A 12238-nucleotide genomic window follows, 5' to 3' on the forward strand; every position below is an offset into this window, starting at 1 on the left:
CCCACAACCAACACCCAGTGAATAGAACACTTGCAAACATGCTTCCAGCCACACCTGTGTGAAGTGGTAGTGTAACCGGGTTTTCTTGGCTTTATCTATTATTTTATACAGATGACACCAAGACAGCTACGGGGTGTGAGGCTTACGTTTATTATATACGATAGTCACCCTGTAATAAGAAACAACAGATAATATAGTATATGCATATTAAACATAATATAATATTATATATCATATCATCATCAAAGCAATACAATCATTTCTGTTACATTACTTACAACTATGTATTATTAGATGATACGATAGAAAATGCTTACAGTACATATTAAGTAAAATGGTTACACATACCCCATGTGTGGCACAAGGGTGAAAAACGTGATACCCTTGAAATGTCACCATTCATGATATGTCCTGCAGAAGAAAAGAGCAGGAATAAATACTTAGAGTGACTAAATACACTGAATAACAAAATGCACAGCTTATGCAATTCCATTAATGTAGATATACTAGTAACTTAGCATGTATACAAGATAATATTAAAATACAGTATTGCTTAGGTTTAAAGTTCAGCCTCTAAACCACATTCATTCAAAACATTAATAGAAATATATAATTCAATGTAAATATAATTACTTCTTAGATGCTTATTTATAATGCATAATCTTTGATTACTATTTAATCCTATTTAGAAATAAAGATGAATTATAAACTAACCTTTTGTGGTGATCTGTGAATACTCCCAGTGCAGTGCATAGTGAAATGGCAATATGGAGTTAGTCAGAGCAAGAAGGTAAAGTTTAAATTTGGCCAATCACAGGATCGCTTGGGGTGTGATTGATCAGCAGAGGGCTGGACAAAGAATGTAGTGGAGCTTGGGTTGTGATTGATCACTGAGGCCTGGGCTTAGAATGACAAACACACACCTCTGTTGAATAAAGTTCAACAGAAACAAAACTTGAAATATATTTATTTACAAAAATAAGACTAAAATACAAATATATACACCTGCTACACACTTCCCCCCCCGGGATGAAAATGATGTCCTCATCATTTGCCTAAAACAAGGGAGAGAAATGCATTCTGTACATCAGTACTGTCGTTGGCGAGCATTCCAGCGTTGATAAGAGAACTGAGATACTCAGCTCTGATCTTCCAGTCGGGATGTGGAACTGCAGACATTACATACTCACCGCTAGACATCCACCGTGGCTGTGTCCGAGTCCTCCCTGATCTTCTGGGTTGCTGTGCCGGCACATCTTCAACTGACTCAGGATCATCTTCCACATTGGCAGGTTCTTCTGGGGCTGCACCAGGATCTGCGTCAGTGGTCTCCACATCTGATGTCCTCTCTGCAGCAGGATCAGCCTCAGCTGAAATATCTTCAGGCTGGTCTGGCTGGCTCCCAACTGCGTCTCCAACTAAATCGTCTTCGTCCAATGCAAAGTCTTCAACTTCTGCTCTAGCCTCAGTTGGCCTATCAGCTATATCCGCAGCTGACACTGACGGCTCAGACGATGGGAAATATATGTCTGACTCGTCATCCTCTGGTTCCTCGACTGGAACAGCAAGTCTCTTTGATCTTCTTGGTTTCGGGATAGGTCTCGGTGGCTCTGGTGCTAGTGAATCCGGTACAGGGAGTGCACCAATGGGAAGTAGAAGATTCCGGTGTAAAACTCTCTTCCTACCTTCACCATTCTCCTTTCCGACCACATAGACAGGGATGGAGGGGTTCGGTTGACGAAGAACTGTATAAATGTCACCTTCCCATCTGTCTGCTAGTTTGTGTCTTCCTTCAAAGGCGACGGTTTTAACCAGAACTCGGTCACCAGTCTCTATAATTGCTGCTCTTGCCTTCTTATCAAAGTAGGTCTTCTGATCCTGCTGTGCCTCCTTGCTGTTCTGTGAAGCTAGATGATATGCCTCTTGGAGTCGATCTCTTAATGACTTTGTGTACTGCTGCAGTGACTTGGGCTTGCTTGGCTGGATGTCAAGTCCAAATGCTAGATCCACTGGAAGTCTTGGGTGACGCCCAAACATAAGGAAGAAGGGGGAATGTCCGGTAGACTCATGCCGAATGCAATTGTATGCATGGACTAAGGGTCCAACATGAGCCTTCCAGTCCCTCTTGGCGTCTGGTTCCAGAGTCCCCAACATATCACATAGGGTCCGGTTGAAGCGTTCACACATCCCATTACCCATGGGATGGTAGGGTGTTGTGGACGACCTATTGATCCCAAGCAGCAGGCACAGCTCTGACATCAGCTTACCAACAAAATTGGCTCCTTTGTCGGAATGAATCCTCTTGGGCAGACCGTAATGGATGATAAAGTTGTTGAAAAACAAGTCTGCTGTCGTCTTGGCTGATGTATTCCGACAAGGATAGGCTTGAGCGTACCGGGTGAAATGGTCAGTAATGACCAACACATACTGTTGACCACCCTTGGATGGCTCCAGAGTCAAGAAGTCCATGCAGACCAGTTCCATAGGCTGCAACGTCTGGATGCTCACCAAAGGGGCTCTGATGGATGTGTTTCCCTTCCTTTTCAGACACCTCTCACATATCTTCAGGTAGTCATCTACATCCTTGGTCATACCAGGCCAGTAGAAACGTTCCTTGAGTAGGGATAAGGTCCGATCTCTGCCTGGATGTCCTACACGATCATGCAAGCTTCTGAGTGCTGAAATCCTACATCTGGAAGGTAGCACTAGCTGTTCTTGATCACATCCATCCATGCTGGTGACTCTATATAACACACCTTCCCTCAAAGTCAAATGTGCAAATGTCTTCAATAAAGTAGTCATCTCTGGGTCTCCTTGGAACTGAGTTCTGTCAGGTCTTGTGGCATTCTCCAGATGCTCCATGATAACAGCAAGGGATGTGTCCTTCAGCTGAGCACGGCGCCAATCCTTTGCGTTGGCAGCACACACATGGTCACTTACATCTGCTTCAATTCCTGGAACCACTTCTGTAGACAAGCACAAACTCTCAACAAGATTAGGTGCACAAATCTTGTTACAAATAGCACTCACCACATCACGAGACAGGTCTTCCATCTGGACTGGGTCTTTGCTGGGCAAACGAGACAACACATCAGCATCAACGTTGTTCTTCCTGGTCGGTACTTGATGGTAAAGTTGTAACTTGCTAGAGCAGCTAACCACCGATGTCCTGTGGCGTCCAGACGTGCTGTAGTAAGTACATACGTCAGGGGATTATTGTCGGTCATTACTACGAAATCATTGCCATACAAATAGTCGTGAAATTTCTCTGAAACGGCCCATTTCAGACACAAAAACTCGAGTTTATGCGCTGAATAGTTCCGTTCAGATCGATTCAAACCCTACTTGCATAGGCAATAACTCGTAGGTGACCATCATGCTCCTGGTATAAGACTGCTCCTAGGCCATGGGTACTAGCATCAGTGTGCAGCTCGAAGGTCTTGAGAAGTCAGCAAACCCAAGGACTGGAGGTGATGAAAGTCTGTTCTTCAACTCCTGGAAAGCTTCTTCTTGAGCAGGACCCCAGTTCCAAGCAGTTTGGGATGTCTTAGACCTCGACTTCTTGGTGGCACACTTCGGCATAAGTTCTGAGAGGGGTCTGGCGATCTTAGAGAAGTCCTGGACGAATTTCCGATAGTATCCAGCAAATCCCAAGAATTTCCGGATGTCTTCTGGAGTAGATGGTGTTGGCCAGTGCTGAATCTTGTCTATCTTCTCTGGATCAGCTTCAATCCCCTCAGCAGACACAATATATCCAACGTACCTCACCTTTCTCTTAAAGAACTTGCATTTCTGTGGGGCGAGCTTCAATCCACATTCTTGTAATCTTCTAAAGACGAGCTCCAGCCTCTCCACATGCTCCTCGTATGTCCGGGAAAATATGATGAGGTCATCTATGTATATAAGGCAGATCTTCAAGTTGAGTCCCTCTAGGCACTTCTCCATAAGGCGCTGATAGGTCGCTGGGGCGTTTGACAAGCCGAACGGCATCCTGTTGTACTCGAAAATCCGAGTGGACCTACAGTAAAAGCCGTTCTCTCCTTGTGGTCATCATCTATCTCAACTTGGTAATAGCCGCTCTTCATATCCAGCACTGAGTAGAACTTGTTCCCTCGAGACAATCTAAAAGTTCTTCAATTCTCGGGAGAGCATAACTGTCCTTAATTGTCCGGTTGTTCAGCTGGCGAAAATCTATACATAGACGTAAACGGCCATCTTTGCGCTTGGCTAACACAACGTTGGAAGCCCATGGACTATGAGAGTGTCTAATCACACCAGAGGACAACAGTTCTTGAAGATGACTCGAACCTGATCATACATTGCTGGTGGTATACGCCGATGTCTCTGCTTGAAGGGCACGTCATCATAGAGTTCTATCCGATGCTTGACCATGTTGGAATGTCAAGATCTTTATCATGTTTAGAAGATGTCACCATATCTCCTAATAACCTCCAGTCCCTGTGCAGCTTCATCATGTGTAAGTCCATCTTCCTCCAACTCAATGTCGTCAATCCACTTCTCAGAGTCTGAACATCTCATGTCTGGTAGGTCTTCTATTGTCACAGGTTGAAGTTCACACAGCAGAGCCTTAGTTGGAACAATCATGGTCTGGGTAGTAACATTAGACACATGAACTTGTATCTCATCTGGTCTGTCATGGCAGTATCTCACAACGACTGGTATGATGTCTAAGTCCTTAGAAATAGTAGAGTCTACAGTTGGCTGTATAAGGGCACACACTTGTGGATATGGAATCCCTTTGCACAGTTGTCCACGGATGATGGCAGAACCATTAGCAGGTATGATTACAGGCTTATATTCAATGGATCTAACAAAGCCCAACTTCCCACCATTCTTCTCTAACTCCTTCTCTCGAAGCATCATACATCTAAAGGCCAGGTACCAAGGTGTGTAGAGGTTGGCCGTCTGAAGGAATCGGATTCCATTAACCTTTCTGCAGGCATCCAAAAGCACTCCAAGAACATTAGTCCCAAGAAGAGCAGGAACTTTGGCATTATAGCTGGTGTCAGGCACAACAAGTAACAAACAAGTGATGTCATCTTGGTCATCACAACCATCACCAATACCCTTGACCTTAACCTCAATGTAACCAGAGTAAGGTAATGAGTTTCCACCTGCACATTCAATATTAAGAAGGCTATCTACTGAATGTATGGGAATATGAGTGAGATACCTATCATAAAAAGAGCTAGACACAATAGACACTGTGGCACCTGTGTCCACTAACGCCCTAACCGGAATATTCTCAATAAGTATATCTACCTCATTTGAATTCCCAACTAAGTCAGTGTGTGCGAATACACGAGGGCTAGATGTAGCACCTACGGGCGCCCCCGGGCCATAGGCGTGGCCGAGTTTAAAGGCCTCTTAAGATGGTCAAGACGTACACGACAACCATAATACAAATGTCCGGGATAGCCACACCTGAAACACACAGGCTCATGATCCGATGCTTGTCCTGGTGTGAGAGATCTGTTGTCGTTAGCTCCAGCCCCAGGTTGATAGAAATAGGAAGGGGCAGCGGCATTCCTTCCCTCGGGAGATGGAGCAGGATACTTGCTGGATCGAGGATCATACATAGCTGGCTGATATCCTCGTCCTCCCCGTCCGCGACCTCTTGTTCTCGGTGGCTCTCTCCCATACTGCTGTCCGTGGGTGGTAGAACCAAAGGGAGATTGTTGCTGGTACACTTGGGCTGACAGCTGCTGATGTTGGTCACGTAGGTCGCATACACTCGTGGTCAGATCCTTGATCATCCCCTTCAGCTCAGCGATGTCATCAGGCTTAGAGACGGGCTGGTTACTGGCCATGTTGACGGATGCGGGCTTCGACTTAGACTTCTGGATATCTGATCTGGCTCGGTTCTGTTCAAATTCTATCTCACGGAGGCACAGTCTAAGCTCATCAAAGTTGGAGATACTCTCATATTTATGAGCAGCAAGACTCTTCAGTGAAGTCTTCAATCCATCCCAAAGTCTGGACCTCAACATCTCATCCTGCTCTGCTAAAGAAATCTGCTTCTGTTCCGCTAACTGGTATAACAGTCTCTCAAGTCGACAGCTCCAGGCAGTTACGTCTTCGTCATTTTGCTGGTAGGAGCTGTAGAACTCGAAAATAATGAAGAACTTCGGCGGAGAGTACCAAAAGCACTCTTCAACTTCAACAGAACATCCACAATGGAAGCATGATGACCAAGTTTCATCACAATAAGAGCCGCCTCACCCTTCAGTGACTGACGAATAGCCTGAAGGATAACAGAGTTGTCATGGGCCTTGGACTCCATCAGACAATTCACCTCATACCGCCAAACATCATAGTCAGCATCCTTGCCGGCCGTTCCACTAAACAAAGGAAGTTTAGGGAAGTGACGATAAGCAACCTTAGAACTAAGTGGCACCTGTTCTGGCTGAGAACCATCTAAAGTGGAGGCTTCTTCCTTCTTCACAACTGGACCACCCTGCGTGGCATACTGCTTCAACCAAGACTTAAAGTCATCGGGGTTATCGGCCTTAGGATGCAACCCCATCTTAGCAAAACTATCAACAAGACTAGCATATTCTTCTTCAGAGAAATTCATCTTCAAAGGCACAAGACTCCAAGTAAAGAATAAACAAAATCAGACATGGATCCAAGGCATGGATACAATGACTTGATGCAGTAGATGGTGGTTTGTGAATGTGTCAATAGCTACAAAGACGATGTGTTAATCCCATACAAAAGTAGCACATACAGTGAGGGTACAATAATTGTATTTTCAGCGGCAAACAAACAAATTAAAGGACATCAGTTGGGTTTATGTGGCAAATGCAAGTATTACCCACATGGGTAATTAACAAGATTTGACCCTAAGATTAGATTATGCCATGGTTGGCAGATGCAGAATAATGAAATATGTGGACTACAATAACTATGAAGACCACAGTGTGTCGGAACGCGTGACAATATGTACAAAACGGGTCGCGACTCAAGGCAACGCCATCATGATGTAGACATTTCACGACAAACGCAAACGGAGCAAAATCATCGCAAACGCAAAATAATCACGAACGGCAAACGGATACTAAAGCAAAGGATGATAATTACAAATGGACCCTACATAATGAATGAATATAGACCACAGGCAAAGAGGGAGACAAAGAAAGCGAATGAGCTGGTTAGATATTTGAACTAAGTGTAGTGCAGTGCAGTTAACTATGACATTTATATTCTAAGATAAAACTGAAGTTTAATGCTAAGTTTATTTAAAACTAAAGTTTATTTGGCTAAGTTTATTGATTTAAGTATATTCACACAATCATACTCACACGTCACACCTAAAACAATGTAAATGATTAAAGAGACTACAGTATGGAAATAAGCGAGAACACAAGTGAAGCTTGTACAAGCACAACAAAATGCTAACTAACTAAGCTGCAGCTAAGTATAAAGAAACGCAAATTGATATGGATATGTGTACACCAAATGAAAATAAATGCAGTTGACACTACATCTTATTGAGGGTAAATAACCTGCAGGTAATATGTAAACAAAAGCAATGCTACAAACCGTAAAGGTATTTAAAGAAACAACAAGGAGTTATGCCAGGCACATATTTACAAGTTCATAATGGACAGAAAATTCGAAGATGAATGTTTACAGACATGTCAAATGTAAACAAAGTCAAAGCAATATTGCAAAAAAAAAATGTAGAAACAGTACTTACAGTTCAAGATGAACAATATAAATATATCCAATTAAAGACGAGAAACAAAATAGTCCGGAAAATGAGTCACAATTCACAATCACCAAACCAAGTACAGCAAATTGTCAACTTGACCTGCCTTGGAGTCTCTGGGTCAAGGTCGCTGTCAAAGTTCAGTAAGTCCTAGGGTCACAAGACCCAACAACATGGACCTGACAGTCACTCGTGTGATGGCCAAATCGACCATAATTACAGTTCTTTCACAAACTTGCATTCCATGCGGGTATCCAGGCATCACATAAGTTCCTCACTGGGGGCTCCAAACATGTAACCGGGTTTTCTTGGCTTTATCTATTATTTTATACAGATGACACCAAGACAGCTACGGGGTGTGAGGCTTACGTTTATTATATACGATAGTCACCCTGTAATAAGAAACAACAGATAATATAGTATATGCATATTAAACATAATATAATATTATATATCATATCATCATCAAAGCAATACAATCATTTCTGTTACATTACTTACAACTATGTATTATTAGATGATACGATAGAAAATGCTTACAGTACATATTAAGTAAAATGGTTACACATACCCCATGTGTGGCACAAGGGTGAAAAACGTGATACCCTTGAAATGTCACCATTCATGATATGTCCTGCAGAAGAAAGAGCAGGAATAAATACTTAGAGTGACTAAATACACTGAATAACAAAATGCACAGCTTATGCAATTCCATTAATGTAGATATACTAGTAACTTAGCATGTATACAAGATAATATTAAAATACAGTATTGCTTAGGTTTAAAGTTCAGCCTCTAAACCACATTCATTCAAAACATTAATAGAAATATATAATTCAATGTAAATATAATTACTTCTTAGATGCTTATTTATAACGCATAATCTTTGATTACTATTTAATCCTATTTAGAAATAAAGATGAATTATAAACTAACCTTTTGTGGTGATCTGTGAATACTCCCAGTGCAGTGCATAGTGAAATGGCAATATGGAGTTAGTCAGAGCAAGAAGGTAAAGTTTAAATTTGGCCAATCACAGGATCGCTTGGGGTGTGATTGATCAGCAGAGGGCTGGACAAAGAATGTAGTGGAGCTTGGGTTGTGATTGATCACTGAGGCCTGGGCTTAGAATGACAAACACACACCTCTGTTGAATAAAGTTCAACAGAAACAAAACTTGAAATATATTTATTTACAAAAATAAGACTAAAATACAAATATATACACCTGCTACAGTAGTGTAATTCATCGTCAAACAGTTCCATTGTTTCTATAAACATTCAGTAGATGGGAGAGGTCTGCTCGATACTATATTTAAACAGGGAGTTGATATTTATCTTGAATACTATTTTTTAGGACATAATGAATGTCAAGCCTGTTTGGACACAGAATTGATCGATTTCGCTTTGATCTTATTGGCTTAACTGACCAATTATGCTGATGACAATCAATGACTTCAGTTGTAGATATATAACAGATGATGGCATTATTTTACTCTCCATTAAAATCTCCTCTAGAAAAATGTGTGGCGATGTAGGTTTGACCTTCAATCTTGTGAATATCACTGGTTCTCAAACTTGACCTGCTGTTGTAATCACTTGTAGAGAGTTTAGATTCAGTAGAGGGTAATGACGTGCTAGTGTATATATCAAAACTGGAAGCCGAGGAAATACACACACTGCAAAGATATACCACGTTTGATGTATGATATATTTACACAGAGAGTTGATATTTATCTGGAAGCATCAGAAGAAGCAGGAATAGCCCTGCATATTCTCAACATAGTCACAGAATGTTATAGAAGGAAAACATCGGAAGTTATGAAATGAATCATGTTCACAAGCACGTTACATAATTCAGAAACTCGAAATTGAATACTATTGTTTTCAATAAATACGCAATGCCATTTTAGAAATTGGTCAAATGTAACATATTTTATTGTATTTGCTAAATAAATGAACGTGAGGCGTGTTTGGTCAGTATTCATCAAGATTGGAAGAAGAGGGTAGTAAGGAAATACATAGAATTGCAAAGACTTGAATTTTGTCATTTGAAACACACCTGCATATCAAGGAGTTTGTTGAAGTCAGGTATGAAAAAGTAATACACGCCATTTAGAGCACCTGGTTGCAGCAACGTCGTGATGCAGATGGAGATGAGGAGTACGTACGGTAGCGGCGCAGTCACGTACACAGCCTGCAGGGAGGGACAGATCAAGTTATTAGACATGCTGTGACCTTCATTGCGTCTATATGATCTGGATTTAGAAAGTTTACATTTAAGTATTAGCTTGTAAATTAAGTGTTATCTGCATTAAAGATAACGGATATTTACACAGCACAGCTAGTAAAGACATAATTCAATGAACAAGTGAGTGAATGTGCCTTTTCACCACTTTATCTACATTCCTGCAATATCACGATGGGCACCCATGTAGGGAATCGAACCCGGGTCTTTCGCTTTAACCATTCGGCTATCGTACATAACCCCCGTAGTCATATGGATGCATTGATATGGGATATTTCTTTCAATTGCTCATGTGAATGACTTTGTTAGATAAATCCCAGTAAAGATAAATTATATTAGGAATCGAGTTTTGATCAATTCAAGATTCAAGTTTTAAATTACAGTATAACAGACCTCCAGCCCAAAGTACATGTTTTTTTCTGACACACCTCCTTTTTATACAAAAGGTTTTACACAAAAGTGAATAGTGCAAAAGAATGCAAGAGAACATTTCAAACAGCTTTAAGCAGCTTATGGAACATGATATATTTTATAAACGCTTTAGTCACTTTTAAAGTTTTTTCTCCCTTTGAAAGACAGTGACTGAGTGAGTGTGTTAAAATTTAAAGTCACTTTGGCAATATTTCAGCCATATCGTGACTAAATCAAGTTACAGATTAATAGATATTAAAGGTAAATTATAAAAACCTGTCAACGAAGGACAGTAAAACAACTAGATTATCACAGGTTGAAATTTAAAACTAGTAACCAAATCTAAAACATTTAACTATGCACGACAATACAATACAAAACCAGGCTATAGATTGCCAACAACTGAAGGTAGATCAGCATACTAGGGACCATGGGGACTTACAGTACCTTTGCTACCTGCATGGAGCCTAGTTGCATTTACACCATCCCTTCAGCTGTTGGCGATTGTAAGAACTGTTAGCCAAAATTAAAATAACAAGTATGCTATGTTTAAAAATCCTGGTAAGTTTAAATTGATTTTAAAAGACAGTCAGCCAGAGCTTTTGCTTTGCTTGGATAAATAGAAATTATATTTCTTGTGGCAGATACATAATTTTCAGCTTTCAAATGGAAAGTAATTCATAGCTTTGGTGAAGGTTTCAATGCATCTAAGATTATTTTGAATAATATTATGAATATGGAATCATTCTTTTGTTTGTCCACAGGTCTTTATTACCACTGCAGATACCTGCCATGTTCGGGACCACTGATCTCACTGAGTGATACTGGTATTAAATCAAAGTGGGAGTCAGTAGTTAAAGAGTTATGTATTACAACATGCATCAGTGACTGTAGTGTAGTAGTAGATGTAGTAGTACTAGCAGAAGCAGCATCAACCGTAGCAGTAGTAGTTTTGTCAGAGGTTGCGACACTGCGTTGGTAGTAGCAGCAGCAGCAGCAGTACTAGTAGAAGTAGTAGTAGTAGTAGAGAGAGTTACTGTATTGGCATCTGTGGCAATGGTAGGGGTACTTTGAGTGGAAACCGTCGTACCAGTTGAAGATGTAATAGCAGTAATGTCAAAGGAGCAGCAGTAGAAGTTATTGCTGTGCCGGTAGACATAAGAGCAAGGAAGAGGCGGCAGCGACGAGAGTGGCAGTACTAAACGTAAAAGTGAGTAAAATTTGTTAACCATAATAGTATATATTGCCTGAAGGACGATATGGACTTGCTGACTTCCTGTTGCAGGGAGGGCCGTACATGTTTCAGCTGGTTGACTGGTATGTATTGTCTCTCGGGCCCATGGTGATAAGTACAATGGAGAGTATTGTCGTTTCGTGGAGATATGGTGCGTACATTTATTTATTGATATCAAGGGTGTATGCTTACTCTTAAAATTAACTCAATCCATCATGTGCTCATGACTAACTGTTTGTGTGTTGGTGGTCGCTGTTGCTCACAATATCAGTCACCGGATTGTCTGGTCCAGAATGGACTTACAGGTCACCATCAGAAAACTTTCTTTCCTCCAAGATTTTCTATTCACTTCATTTGCATACAACAGTTCCTTATAAACATTTACCAAACAGCTCATTTCTTGTCAATGAACAAGTTGAATTTTGTCCCTATATATTGTGTTGGAAGTATAAGATCCGTAAGGTCGATGGAATCCCGAAACTCGTTCTTTGTAGTTTACATAATGATATTAAATGTGCATTTGTAACACGCATTTTTAAACATACAAGGATATACATAGTTAGTTGTAATGAGAGGAAAACAGGTGGTTCTTCAGCAAGCGTTTAATTGGG

The sequence above is a fragment of the Haliotis rubra genome, unplaced genomic scaffold (assembly GCF_003918875.1).
Source record: "Haliotis rubra isolate DU_JTF1 unplaced genomic scaffold, ASM391887v1 Scf213, whole genome shotgun sequence".
Classification (NCBI taxonomy): Eukaryota; Metazoa; Mollusca; class Gastropoda; order Lepetellida; family Haliotidae; genus Haliotis; species Haliotis rubra.